The following is a 16,363-nucleotide window of genomic DNA, read 5'->3' on the forward strand; positions in this document are numbered from 1 at the left end:
CAGTATAAATTTAACAGCAGTTTCCATTCCTTGTAGAAGATTTGTCACACAAAATGTTATCTTTTACTCGACACAAAGTCTGTTTCACAGATAATTAAATATTATGTATATAGAGGCTCTCTCGCAGACATTTAATACACTGTCCTGTCACACAGAAGTGACACTTGTCAAAACTCTGAGCACCCACCATTTAGAGGGTGGAGCACTGCGGGACATGCAGGAGGATAGTGACCTTCTGGAAGCTACTGATAGGAATGTGGATCCGTGCTGGCTCTAGTGCAGTGGCCAGCTGTGGTAGCTTTCACGGTTGAGGATTCATAGCGTAAACATCCGCATCGAGGCGGTCCAACAGACTCTTGATCGGATTTAACCGAAAGAGTTTTGTAGTCAGGGTAGTACGGTTAGCTCATCCTTGTGCTCATCGAACCATTCGAACCCGCATGTACGCTGCGAACAGTGCGACACATTGCATTGTTATGTGCGTCAAGAGGAAGATTGCTTGTAACCTATTCCCGTATAAATCGTTCAAATTGCTCTGAGCACTATGGGACTTAACTGCTGCGGTCATCAGTCCCCTAGAAGTTAGAACTACTTAAACCTAACTAACGTAAGGACATCACACACATTCATGTCCGAGGCAGGATTCGAACCTGCGACCGTTGCGGTCGCGAGGTTCCAGACTTAAGCGCCTAGAACTGCTTGGCCACACCGGCCAGCTATTCCAGTCAACACGGTCCAGTGGCACTAATGTGATCACCGCTTATGTTAGACGCCAAAATCGAATACTTACTCTTAGATGGTAGGTGTGAGCACTAGCAGTGAAGGATATAAAACGTGTGTAGGAGGGACGCGGGAAACAGTGCAGTCGTGGTTGTAATGCGGAAACGGAACGATTTATCGGACGTCGAATAGGGTATGATATTGGGTTCCGAGCCATGGGTGGAAAAATTTGGGAAAAGACTAACGTAAGTTTGTAAACTGCGTGTCGGTGAGGATAAGGTCTACTGTGCATGGAAAAATGGCGCTATCCAAAATCGGCGCCTAGGCAACTGTGGTGCATCAATGGCGTAGATGACAGGGGCGAATGACGGCTGCGGAGTGTGCACTGTTGAACAGACGTGCAGCTGCTGAGCCAAAGGGCAGACGACGGCGTCCCCTCATCGACCGTTCAGCAGGAGTCAGGTTCATGCGCTCCTGCTGATTCCTGTACATCGACGACGAAGTGTGGAATTTTCTTGAGAATGCCGCAACTGGAGGCCCACTGATTGGCGCCAGCTGGCTTTTCTAGATGAATTACGATTCACATTCCTTCGAACAGATGGCCATTGGCATTCGCGCTGCTGCTGCTGCAAAGGCAACTGCATTGAACGCTGCCAAGATGCCTTACAGAAGATACCGTCGCCGTTCAAAACAAACTGTCTACAAAACTATCGAGAACATTGAGTTCGCTACAACAGCTGGAGACAAGAAGAACCGTATACCAGTGAAGTCTGTCGCTGCTTAAGCCTTGCTGGACGGACATTCTGTTTTCTGTGGATGCCGACTTAATTTTAGTTTAGATATTGATGATTCATTTGGTCATGGTAACGGATGGTTTACCGTAGCCATTGTACGTGGAGGTACAGGAGTACCAAATGTTCCTGGACTCGAAAGTTTCGTTGACAGAGACTTTATTTCATTTCGCACCTACCATATGGCCGAACTTGCTAATAAATACTTTGGTAAATCCGCTTATATGTCCACTTCTGCTTTGTTTTTGTATACTCGTAACAGGAGGAAAATATCTCTAAATGAGTCTGTATTCATTTGGGTAAAAGGTAAAGGTGTATGTGAATATGTAAAGTTTGTTGGTGACTGTACTGTATATTTTCATAAATAAATTATTTTTTTGCAAACTGACGCACATAGAAGTAAAATAATGAAAAATTTTATCGACAACTTCCAGTGACAGCGGAAAGCAACGATCGAGGGTGGAGGTTTGACAATGATAGCCGCCCGCAGTGGTGAAACACATAGTCGCAAAATAAACGTCGGCCCCATCCGAGACAGAAATCAAAAAGGCAAATTGTCAACTATTGGCCACCCAAATCTCTATAACTTACTAAAAGGCAGTCAGATTAATCGAAAGAAACTGAACTTCCTTCCTAACTGGTCAGAATACAAGACACCAAAGTTCCGCAATCAGACGTGCGCAGCAAATATTCAAAAGCAGAGAAGGACACAGTTTAGATGATTTAGAGACGACTGGCATTTATTTCCCCGACTAATGCATCACCCCCCAAACACAGGAACAACTCGAAGAAAGGCTTTGTCTTATTTGGTTAGAGGCAAACCACCCTGCTTTCACAAAACTAATACTAATAAATACATGTGGAACAATTTGTGGCGTTCCCTGAAGAACACGCTTTAATCAGTTGGGAAAAGAACATTTTGCATAGAAATTGTGTCGATATGTTGGCAAGGTAACCCAGAATACTAATAGTATGTTGTATCGGCCTTCAGTCACTCAAGACACGTACAATAAAGCCGAAACGGGAAATCAGTATTAACCACAAATTACATTACCATCACAACAGTTATCAATTGGAATTCTTACACTGCAAGACACTTGCTGCCCAATAAACCGAGCGACATAAAAAAAGTAAAAAATCTGGACTGGATGGGGATGGCTGATAAGTCCTTCTTCTCCACCCCTCTCTGTCCATCTCTTCATCCCCTCTCCCCTCGTCCATCTCCACCTCCCGCTATCCTCTCCTCTTTCCCCTTCCCTGTCTGTCCATCTTCTCCTGTTTCTCTCTCCACGTTATCACCCCCATCCGAATAGCGGGGTGGTCGTCCTTAACCCCACAGTATTTCTTTCCAGATCGTAACTAATACGTACCAAATTTGGATGAAATCGTTCCAGATCTTTATATTGAGCGTTATTCATATTAACTTCCCTCGTACTCACATGTGAAATGTATTTCACATATGTTTAATGTATTGCATACGTATTTTTGCACATCGTTCACCTGTATCTCTAACGGTTTTTGCTCTGGGGTTTAATTTGCAAGCAGCGTAATGTTTATGACGCCATATGTCCTGAACTATGTATAGTACAGTGGTATAATTTTTCGTACATCCAATGCTACATGTGACTACTATCTGCGAAATGTGTTGCGATTATAGTTAATAGTAAGTAAAAAAGTTAAATGTTGTTCGTGATGCCCCAGTCCATCACGCATCTCATTAGTAGACACCGTATTTACTATGTGTCATGCAATGAAATAATTTTGCTGGTTCATTCGGTGATTTGTGAGAATACTTTATGCAAACTTTGGCGCGAATACAGTCAGTAGCAAAGAGGTAATAAATTAAAACGTTATGCCCCATGTGGAAGTTTTACTACATGAATAGCGTAAATATAGTAAGCGATAAACCTCTTTCCTTTCCTCACTTTGTGGGGGTTGTCAGAGACAAAAATGTTTCATAAACATTGGATATTATGTGTAAAATTCGTTGCAAGACACTAAGTACTCTAATTCTGAAATACCAGACGAATGAAGTTTGAGTATTCTCCCGTCGAGAACCACACTCATTTTTCACCTCACCCCTATTCTTTTAATGGATGTTTGTACGTAAAGTCGTCTGTGTCTTAATTCGGCATAGAAGATTTCGCCAGTCCATATTTCACCCAAATAGGTCCGATCGTTTCAAAGTGATGGAGTAACAGACTTACTGACAAGCACATACACAATTATTCTCCATTACAATATATTCATATGTAAGACTAGCTCAGATGGAAAAAACCAGTACAGATGCGTAAGAGAAGAACGCGAAAATATTGATATGTGAGAAAGTAAGGCCGGATCCTGGGTCCTTTTGACAGATGTTAACACAGTATGGCCAGATATGCCGATAAACTACAACATTTATTACGTAATATGACAATCTGTACACTGCTATCAGTGGTAAAATGTCAAATTTGCGAGGAATACGTACCAGTGTACACCGCGACGAAAAATTCAGTAGAAAACCGGTGCGACGAGACGGATTTTTAAATTATTTACTAAATGATCCGATGGCAGCGGAAAAAGTATTAAGAACTGTTACGGCATATCTGATACAGCTTCCAGGGGAGTACTAAAGGCGTGCCTAACAACAAAAGATGAATTGTGTAACTGCAATTATACACTCCTGGAAATTGAAATAAGAACACCGTGAATTCATTGTCCCAGGAAGGGGAAACTTTATTGACACATTCCTGGGGTCAGATATATCACATGATCACACGGACAGAACCACAGGCACATAGACACAGGCAACAGAGCATGCACAATGTCGGCACTAGTACAGTGTATATCCACCTTTCGCAGCAATGCAGGCTGCTATTCTCCCATAGAGACGATGGTAGAGATGCTGGATGTAGTCCTATGGAACGGCTTGCCATGCCATTTCCACCTGGCGCCTCAGTTGGACCAGCGTTCGTGCTGGACGTGCAGACCGCGTGATACGACGCTTCATCCAGTCCCAAACATGCTCAATAGGGGACAGATCCGGAGATCTAGCTGGCCAGGGTAGTTGACTTACACCTTCTAGAGCACGTTGGGTGGCACGGGATACATGCGGACGTGCATTGTCCTGCTGGAACAGCAAGTTCCCTTGCCGGTCTAGGAATGGTAGAACGATGGGTTAGATGACGGTTTGGATGTACCATGCACTATTCAGTGTCCCCTCGACGATCAGCAGAGATGTACGGCCAGTGTAGGAGCTCGCTCCCCACTCCATGATGCCGGCTGTTGGCCCTGCCTGCCTCGGTCGTGTGCAGTCCTCATTGTGGCGCTCACCTGCACGGCACCAAACACGCATACGACCATCATTGGCACCAAGGCAGAAGCGACTCTCATCGCTGAAGACGACACGTCTCCATTCGTCCCTCCACTCACGCCTGTCGCGACACCACTGGAGGCGGGCCACGTGTTGAGCATTTCGGCGGTACGTCCACCCGGCCTCCCGCATGCCCACTATACGCCCTCGCTCAAAGTCCGTCAACTGCACATACGGTTCACGTCCATGCTGTCGCGGAATGCTACCAGTGTTAAAGACTGCGATGGTGCTCCGTATGCCACGGCAAACTGGCTGACACTGACGGTGGCGGTGCACAAATGCTGCGCAGCTAGCGCCATTCGACGGCCAACACCGTGGTTCCTGGTGTGTCCGCTGTGCCGTGTGTGTGATCATTGCTTGTACAGCCCTCTCGCAGTGTCCGGAGCAAGTGTGGCGGGTCTGACACACCGGTGTCAATGTGTTCTTTTTTCCATTTCCAGGAGTGTACTTCTAGAGAATTTGTGAGGATCGGAAAACCTTCGACATTTTGAAAATAAGTAAGAGTATTACGATCCAAAGGAGTGTAGCATAAAGTGCAGTGTTAAGCGAACTATTTTTAATTTGTACGTAATGTAAGAAGGATCAATTCGCATATCTATATAGAGTATCTCATGTTGAAAAGGCGTAGCACCAAGTTAGGGGTATAATATGAGTGTCGCTTTTTGTGTCCGTTGCTAAGTGAAGGGAGTGAAGTAGAAGGTCAGTGTTGTACTCGAAATACAAAAACCAGATGTCGAAAATTTATTGTATTAGTCAGAGAGCGTAGGCATCACAACGACAAAACGAACGAAGAAAGGGACAACCGAAAGTAGATCAAATTTCAGGAAATGGAATACTAGAAGTGATAAGATACAGTGTCTACATAGGAAGCTCAATGGCGATATCAGTAACAGAATTGCGAAAGGATGAAAGAAACATACCATTTCTAAATCTGTCGGAACAGTACTATGTGGTGAAACAGAATAATTATAGGGTAACGTATTAAAGGAATCTTAGTGAATCTATTTTGCGTTACTGTCACTGTAAAATGAAAGCCACATTTTGGAGTTTAACTATGCAGTATTTTAGCATCTTCGATGAAATTTTTAATCGTACGGAAGAACATAAACGAAAATTGTAGCTAGAGTACTCACACATGAAATAAAGGAAGATATGCGTGAGTTTGGTAAACATCTTGATTATTGCCGAATTTTCTTTAAGGGAGCTGGAGAAATAGGAAAATGAATTCTATGAATGTGCTTTATGCGTCGTCGTTCAGAGAGTGAGCCCCGAAAACTGGCTAAAGTTTATTTAAAGAAAGAAAATGGTGTGCAGATTTGTCATTAGAACTCCGGATCAGTGGCTTTCGTATTACTTATCTTGTAATTTATTCCTCGTGAAATTAAACAGAAGTTCTAACAAAACAACACCCTGAAGTACCTTACTTTAGTGACCTAAAATTCTTTTCTCAGCTCCTTTCATGCAAAATGTCATTTTTGCTTCGAAAGTTTTTCAAGAGTTCATCTCTCTTTTCTTTCTGTCCTGATGCATTACTGAAATTATTATGGTCTAATTTATGTTAGTTACGTGCAAAAAGCTTTTTTTTTTTGAGTCATCAGTCTTCAGTCTCGTTTGATGCAGCCCGTCACGAATTCCTCTCCTGTGCCAACCCTTTCAACTCATAGTACCACTTGCAACACACGTCCTCAATTATTTGCTGTATGTATTCCAGTCACTGTCTTCCTCTAGAGTTTTTACCCTCTACAGCTCCCTCTAGTACCATGGAAGGCATTTCGTGATGTCTTAACAGATTTTCTGTCACCCTCTCTCTTCTCCTTGTCAGCGTTTTCCACATAACCATTCCCTCTCCGATTGTGCGCAGAACCTCCTCACTCCATACCTTGTCACTCAACGTAATTTTCTACATTCGTCTGTAGCATCACACCTCAAATGCTTCGATTGGCTTCTGTTCTGGGTTTCTCACAGTCCATGTTCCACTACCACATAATGCTGTGCTCCAAACGTACATTTTCAGAAATTTCTTCCTCAAATTCAGGTTTATGTTTGATACTGAAAGACTTCTCTTCGCCAGGATTGTCCTTCGATCCAGCGCTACACTCTTTTTTAATGTGCTTCTTGCTCTGTCCGTCATTGGTTCTTTTGTTGCCTAGGTAGTAGAATTCCTTAACTCAATGTACTTCGTGACCATCAAACCTGATGTTAAGTTTCTACCTGTTCTCATTCCTGCTACTTCTTCTTTCTTCGATTTACTCTCAGTCCACTGTCTCTGCTCATTAGACTTTTCATTAGATTCAGCAAATCATGTAATTCCTTTTCATTTTCAGTCAGGATAGCAATGTCAAGTTACAGAATTTCGAATATATTACTCCATTTTACATTGTCGTACGCTTTTCCAGGTCGACAAGTCCTATGAATGTATCTTGATTTGTTTTTATTCTTGCTTTCATTATTAACCGCAACGTCAGAATTTCCAGCTTAATCATCATCTAATACATCCTCAAGTGTCTTTTCTATTCTTTTGTGTACTATTGTTGTCAGAATCTTGGATGCATGAGTCATTAAGCTGACTGCACGATAATTCTGGCACTTGTCAGCTCTTGCAGTCTTCGGAATTGTGTGGACGATATTTTTCCGAAAATCAGATGTTATGTCGCCAGACTCATACATTCTACAATTCAACATGAATAGTCGTTTTGTTGCCGATTCCCGCATTGATTTTAGAAATTCTGATGGAATATTATCCATACCTTCTGTCTTATTTGCTCATAATTCCTCGAAATCTCTCTTGAATTCTGATTGTAATACTGTATCCCCCATCTCTTAAAAATATACAACTGTTTCTTCTTCTATCACATCAGATACATCTTCCCCCTCATAGAGGCTTTCAGCGTATTCTTTCCGACTGTCATCTCTCTCCTTTAACAGTGGAATTCCCGTTGCAGTTTTAATGTTACCATTCCTGCTTTTACTTTCACCTAATGTTGCTTTGACTTTTCTATATGCTGAGATACTTATTCCGACAGTCTTTTATTTTTCTCTTTCTTCATATTTTTCATGCAGCCATTTCGTTTTCGCATCCATGCACTTCTTATGTGACTTGAATTTCTGTATTCCTGCATTTAATTGAACAGTTTTATTTCCTTCTTTCATTGGTCAACTTAAGGATTTCTTCTGTTAACCATGGCTTCTTCGCAGTTAACGTACTTGGACCTATGCTTTAATTTCAAATACTCTGTATTGCTGTATCTATAGTGGCATAAATTACATCGACAAAAGTTAATGAAGGTTACCGTGTAACGTTCCGACAACGAAAAGGGGTGCACGCTCTGATACGAAATAACGAAGGAAACGGGCCGTGTTGTTTTCGAGTGAGCGAGTCTTGAAATTTCCTTAAGCTACGTAAGGAAATCACGAAAATTAAATCCTTGGACTGTACGGAGAGCTCAACTGCCGACATTTCGAAGTCGATTCATGTGTCATACTACTGAAACACCCCACTCGTTATATTACATCAAGGAAACAGGAAAACAATACGAGTATCGCTACCGTACACGTTTATTTAACTGACGTCAGGCAGCTTCGAAACATTTGAAAGACTCAGGCTGTATTTATACTGCAACAGCGATGTTTGTAGTTTCTCCGAATATTAACAGGACAGTATTCTCGACGATTGTTACGTTTGTGAACACAATGAACTGCGAACGTCAATATCAATGAAATTTTTCAACAGCTGTGTAACTAAGATGGTATTTTATTTTGACGACAACCAGTTTAGCAATCCCACTATGCCATCTTCAGGCCACATTTGCATCTCTCAAAATAAACGATAATGTCATACAGTACGATGTACCTTTGAGGTTCGTGAATTCAAACCGTTTCAAAAGTGCTTTATTCGAAGACTTGCTGACATGTTCACCTTGATACGTACTGAGCTGCACGAACATTTAAAAGTATTTGCTCATGCATTTTAACTAAAATATTATTTGTATAACGATCATTGGTTGTGTAACGAACAAGCTGCCTAGCCTCAGTAGTTGCAAGTGGCAGTAGATAAAGATAATTGTCAGTTAGATCTGCTTACATCATTAGAAATTAATTATTATATATACCAGGAGTGTGTGATGTATGATTGATGCCATAATTTCAAGTCTCGTGTAATGTATGACTCTAACCAAAGTTTTATTCGCAAAACATAATAATTATGAGATTTTTACTTTCTGACCGAGAAACCGTTGCGAATCAAGTCAACTCCATATACATTATGAGACTACTATCGAGCGATTACGACGCATGTGCACAACAATGAACTGCGCTCACATTAAAATTAATTATTCGAGTGTGAGGACGTCTTCCGATACAAGGGCCTCGCAGTGACCTTAATATGTAGTAAGGTTTATTTCAGTGCTGCATTTATGTTACATTTCGTATTAGTACTTAAATATTTAACTAAGAAATGAATTCGCCTACGTGCTTCCTGTATTATATTACTTTTTTTTACACATGGTTATACCAGCAGCTGTGCTGTGAGCAAGGAGGTACCCAGGATTTTGACGAAGGACGGTCCGATTTGTTACAGAGGCTCACATTTTTCATTTATCCTTAAAACATAAGTATATAATTTTTTATTTTATGCACGTATTTTGCTTTCAGAAGGCTTTCATACAAATAGTAATAGGTCTATACATTTGAGCAAGAAAAGACTTTCTCAAAAAATATCATACCCAGAAATGCGCAAATGCACAATTAATATTTTATTCATTTGTCAGTATAATAGCTCTGCTGTCAAAGGAACTAACATTCTGATCTAACGTTTTGCCACTTCAATAAAAAAATTAAAGAAAGAGATCGATGTTCTAAAATCAGGTTCACTGTCACACAGTAAAGGAATCTTAATTTTGGGATGAGTAACTCCTAAGGTTATTAGAGTTCAAGTCTCTTTTTACAACAGCTATCTTTCTTGTACAACGCTCTCGTATTTAAATTTATGACTAACCTGAAACCGAGTCAGTTCCTTCAACATATCGAAGCATCCCAGATTACTCATTTCAATCTCAAAATTTATTCAAATATTTTTCATTTCATTAAAATTCTTCAATTTCATTATGCTATAAAGATTTGCCTTTAAAATTATGATTTCAACAGTCAACCAGAAGCTATATCAAACAAATTTATATACACAAAAACGCAGAATACACAAATCCCCTACATATTCGGGATCTTAATACTGATGCACGCATTGATGTCAAGAAGGCTTCTAATGTAAGCGACCTCATAAATAAGATTGTAGTTATCCACGGTAATATCGCTATACAGCCGTGATGCTAATAAAGTACTCTACAATGTGCATCTAGCGTTGTCGTTCGTTTAACTTCCGTTAGAGTTGTAATTGTCGGATTCGCTATTCCAAGGATATCACAAATAAATTTCACTGTAGGAAATCGTTCTTGCAGTAAAAATTTAAGACATGATATATCAATTGGAAGAGATGGTTGGCTCGCCTTCGGTGCTTCTCATCTCATTTAAGCATCTTTAAGGGAACTGGCACCCTTCAGGAAATAAATAAATTCGGAACGAATTGACTATGCCCTATAGCACGGTAGTAACCCATGCATTTGTCTAAACGGAAAACGGGAAGCCACAAAAAACTATTTTCAAGATTTCTGGCGGATGGTTTTGAACCACCTCGCCTCCAAACACATGTATTGCTGTCCCAGTGCCTCAACGCGCATACCTACCCCAGTCTAAGGGGAGTTTGGAAAAAAACTTGTTGTACATGGTTTCAAAGTAATATAAATGCATCACAAAAAAGATGAAATTCTGATATTTTACGGTTTTCCTTCTGCATGTTTGTTCACCTGATTGCTCATGAATGCATGCATGGAATTCCTGTTTTTAGCTGTTATATAGTGGCCAATGGGGCTGCGGGGAAGGGGGGCGCAGGGTGCTGAAAAAGACGTATGGAAACGAAGAAACGAACAAACTGTAGAATATGCTGTCATCGAATTCCCCTTCAGCCCTCCACATAACTTCCTACGTTCCGTACGCTAACTGATTTTCATAACTGAGTTCCACTTGGGTGACCAGAGTGGGTTATATTTGGCCATTTTGAAAACGTGTTATGTTCTGGACAAGTCCCCCAGCCTGCTTTATTAGCACGATCTTTTGCTTGTTGTTTTCATCTTACAGCTTAGAGTGTGGTGTTCATTTGGAAGTGAGCACATTCGAACGCCATGGAGGATTATTTATCCTTGAGAGAGCGATCGAGAAGAAGCGGAATGAGAATTAGTGCTCCAAAAACTAAAATGTGAAAAGGAAGCTCAGTAATTAATAACATCTGATGTATTCGAATGATCATTTGGAGTGAGGTTTGTAATGTCGGTGGATTGGTGTGTTAATCGAGTGGGAATCATTGCATGAATGAACTTTACTATTTGTACTTAGGCCCCGACGAGACGTATTTCGTTATAGGTATTTCAACGGATGTTTACATTAAAGGGGTTTCGAGCCGCTTTGTAATCACAAAGAAGGCAAATTCATGTGTGGAATCTTCACAGTAAACCGAGCGAAAGCAAAACAATAAAGCTTACAGCGTACGAACCAAATTGGATAAAGGTCGCAGACTCAGTTATTTGATGAAGAACTGGAAGTCATCAAACAGAAAAGGTCAGTCGAAATTCCATTGATAAACCATATTACCTGAATCTAGGAAACCGGTCGTCGATAAAATGGTGAATACAAGATTTGTAGATAACTGGAAAGTGGTTAGTAGATTGCAGTTTTGTATTTTGACAGTAAACATCGACGACACATCCACTGAAACTTGTAGTCCGACTCATGTGGAAGAAGACAGCCTGTTTGCACGAGAAAGAAGGATTAAATGCAAGAATGTATATAACACATCGATCTACCACCAACAATGTGTTAATAACTTCAGTTTCTTACGTATTGAGCTATGTCCAACAACAAAATCAAGAAAAAATTCAAATGAAGTTTCATACCGTATTACGTGAAAACATGATTGGATTAAATGTATTTTTTTTTTAATGAATAGCTTCAAAACGTATTAACTGCAACTTAAAAATTAAAATGTCGGCTTCAAGCGGTGGGAAACGATTTCGATCATGACCGATTCTGGAGCGTAATTTAAATACTTAGGTCCTGCAGTCGAGAATTTTGACGTTTTCGTTTGGTTGGGAAGACCAACATTTTTTTCGATTCCTGTAAAATTCTGATCTGCACACCTAATACGATTTGGAAAGATGGTCAAACGCAAGCATCGCCATTTGGGCGATGTGATTTTGATCAATGCGAATACAAATGTATTTTTATGCGTTTAATTTAATTCGATGTTGTCTGTAACGATGCTTACCGCGCCCACGCCTTGTGATACAATGAAATATTCCAACTCCAAAATTCTAACAATCTCCATCTCCAGTGCTAACATTAAACTACTACATGCAATTAGGCTGTCTTAGTAGTGCATTCATATTTTAAATTTACGTAGTGGACGTATCAAAGCCGGTATTTCCTATCTTTCTTCTAACAAACGTATCGATAATTAGATAATATTGCAACAGCACGAAGACAAAAAAAAATAAAAGCAGCAATTACATTAAATTCAACTGCAAGTAAGAATTGATCTGATTAACAAAACAACAGTTGGGCTCAAGGAAGGCCAAACGCATGCACCAGTTGGTCATGGCTGAAGTAGGACACGGCGATAGCCACCAGTGTTATCGATATATCGGTAGTTAAACATATCGATCGTGATGTTTACTATCGATAGTGGTTATACGTTTTTCGTCGTATGATTGGAAATCAAACAATTTTTCAATTTCACTGCACGGCAACTGGGCCATGTGTAATGGGAGAATGATTCAGCATTTCGTTCATGGACAGCAATACTCCTAATAATTACTAAAAGGCTAAGCGCAATCGCTTCAGTAATTCTATAGCAGCTATTCTAACTGTATTAAAGAAACTCATACAGTCAACAAAGCATATTACTAAAAGGAGTGGTACAGCTGCAAAATCATGCGCACATTTCACAAACTTTTTGTTTAAAGGCATGACAGCGCTCGACAAAGAAACTACGTAAGCGAAGCTTTACATTCGCGCGTTACTTGCAGCTTATGATATTCCTTTTAATGCAACTGAGCATTTGAAATCTATGTTAAAACGTGTGGTTTCTGAATGAAAGATATCACAAAATGTTTTTATGAAAAGTGAAAGAAAACACCGCTGTTGTAAGAGATGCTACTGCACCCTCTCGTAAGAATAACGTTCTTCCCAAGCTTAGGAAAGTAAAATTATCCAGATTAAAGTACCGATACTGATTCAGTCAATTCGGCTTGCATTGTTATGTGCTATTATGACAGAATGGGGAGCGAAATATAGAGTAGACTCTTCAATTTGACTGAAATAATGAGAGTATCAGTGACTGGAGCTAACTTGGATGAGAAACTCACTCAGACCAAAATACAACATAATATTCAATTAGCAAACGTCGTTGGTTTTGGGTCAGATGGTGCAAATACTATGGTGTTGAGAAACATTTCGAATACAACTGATTACAAGAGTTTCTTCCCAGTACCATATTAACCAAATGCATTTGTCATTCATTTAACATGATGATTGCAAGTAACTTTCAAGATGGGCATAATTAATTAAAACTATCTTGCAAATGGAAATTCCAACTACAGCAATTTCAAAACTGTATCATGGTTAAGTACATAAATTGCTACATTCATTGCTGACTCCTTGGCTTTCAATTCTCACTGTTGTTGAACGAATGTTGGGGTTTGAGTCGGGTATTAATTTTATTTGTTATAGATCAATGGACAACATAAGACGCTAATAAGCCCAAAAAGATTCTAATGATGATTCATAATCCATTTATTAAACTGTACTTCCAACTTGTATAGTGGATATTGCCAGGATTTAATAAATGAATTCTTAATTCGAACCTAATCTTCAACAAACAAGTGAAAAAATCATGTAAAGACATTTTGCTAACCAACATAAAACACGTTTCTCAGTGACTGGAGCTAACTTGGATATAACTATCGATGTTCCTTTAGAGGCTGCAGATGACATCAAGTTTTCTGACGTTAACAGGATGTACACTCCTGGAAATGGAAAAAAGAACACATTGACACCGGTGTGTCAGGCCCACCATACTTGCTCCGGACACTGCGAGAGGGCTGTACAAGCAATGATCACACTCACGACACAGCGGACACACCAGGAACCGCGGTGTTGGCCGTCGAATGGCGCTAGCTGCGCAGCATTTGTGCACCGCCACCGTCAGTGTCAGCCAGTTTGCCGTTGCATACGGAGCTCCATCGCAGTCTTTAACACTGGTAGCATGCCGCGACAGCGTGAACGTGAACCGTATGTGCAGTTGACGGACTTTGACCGAGGGCGTATAGTGGGCATGCGGGAGGCCGGGTGGACGTACCGCCGAATTGCTCAACACGTGGGGCGTGAGGTCTCCACAGTACATCGATGTTGTCGCCAGTGGTCGGCGGAAGGTGCACGTGCCCGTCGACCTGGGACCGGACCGCAGCGACGCACGGATGCACGCCAAGACCGTAGGATCCCATGCAGTGCCGTAGGGGACCGCACCGCCACTTCCCAGCAAATTAGGGACACTGTTGCTCCTGGCGTATCGGCGAGGACCATTCGCAACCGTCTCCATGAAGCTGGGCTACGGTCCCGCACACCGTTAGGCCGTCTTCCGCTCACGCCCCAACATCGTGCAGCCCGCCTCCAGTGGTGTCGCGACAGGCGTAAATGGAGGGACGAATGGAGACGTGTCGTCTTCAGCAACGGGAGTCGCTTCTGCCTTGGTGCCAATGATGGTCGCATGCGTGTTTGGCGCCGTGCAGGTGAGCGCCACAATCAGGACTGCATACGACCGAGGCACACAGGGCCAACACCCGGCATCATGGTGTGGGGAGCGATCTCCTAGACTGGCCGTACACCTCTGGTGATCGTCGAGGGGACACTGAATAGTGCACGGTACATCCAAACCGTCATCGAACCCATCGTTCTACCATTCCTAGACCGGCAAGGGAACTTGCTTTTCCAACAGGACAATGCACGTCCGCATGTATCCCGTGCCACCCAACGTGCTCTAGAAGGTGTAAGTCAACTACCCTGGCCAGCAATATCTCCGGATCTGTCCCCTATTGAGCATGTTTGGGAGTGGATGAAGCGTCGTCTCACGCGGTCTGCACGTCCAGCACGAACGCTGGTCCAACTGAGGCGCCAGGTGGAAATGGCATGGCAAGCCGTTCCATAGGACTACATCCAGCATCTCTACGATCGTCTCTATGGGAGAATAGCAGCCTGCATTGCTGCGAAAGGTGGATATACACTGAACTAGTGCCGACATTGTGCATGCTCTGTTGCCTGTGTCTATGTGCCTGTGGTTCTGTCAGTGTGATCATGTGATGTATCTGACCCCAGGAATGTGTCAATAATGTTTCCCCTTCCTGGGACAATGAATTCTTATTTCAATTTCCAGGAGTGTATTTAGATGTAGAACTTCTAGAAATGATGTCGAAGAATGTTTCGGCCAGATTTCATCTCACTAAGTAAACTAAGGTGAGATGCAGCTACTTCTTAATTCATGTATATAAGTAAATTATGAAGCAAGTTAAATTTAATGAATCTCTACTAGAAAATTTATCAGTATTACCCCCAAAAACGCGCCTTGTCTCATAAATAGAGCGAAATTACACCTGTTTTAACACCGGTGGCGGTTCCCGTACCACGAGTTAAACAACCTGAAATGCAAAAAGTGGGTATTGAATTGCGCTCTTTGCCCTAGGATGTGCTTCCAGCAGATCCTTCTTCGGAATCTGAACCTAACAGATTTAGGCACAAGGTTTGCCTAGATTTCCATACTGATATGCTATGTATGGACTTCTAAAATAATTTTAGTTTTACTCACAGTATGAAGGGAAAAGTGTTACACCATACTTCAAATGTATATAAATACGGGAATAATTAGAGGACAATATATATATTTTTCAGATTGAACAGGTCTGATTCGAAGAGGTGTAGACTTGGATTGTGCCTCAGCGGACTTCGCCCTGGCAGTACTTTCACTTTCGCATTCCACAGCAGATTGCGAGAAATTACTGAGATAAGATAGAAATTATTATAGTCAGTTGATGATGAGCTCTTTGGTTATTACTGTTAATATCCTTATCGGCAACTACTGAGAAATTTAATGAACGAGGAAGAATAAGGTATGAAATATCCGAGTTTCAAAATTTTCAATATTATTTTTTAAAATTATTTCCTTTAATTTTTTGGTCTCAGCACGATATTGATAATGAAAACAAAGATGAGAAACCGTCGGCCTGCGTCTATAGTGGATTGAACTCTCGTGGCATTACAGTGCGTCAAATAGTCCGGCGTCCACTGCACTACGATCAAGCCAACAACACCTGTGACTGAAAGAACAGTCACTGCTCATATTTAC

The sequence above is a fragment of the Schistocerca gregaria genome, chromosome 1 (genome assembly GCF_023897955.1).
Source record: "Schistocerca gregaria isolate iqSchGreg1 chromosome 1, iqSchGreg1.2, whole genome shotgun sequence".
Classification (NCBI taxonomy): Eukaryota; Metazoa; Arthropoda; class Insecta; order Orthoptera; family Acrididae; genus Schistocerca; species Schistocerca gregaria.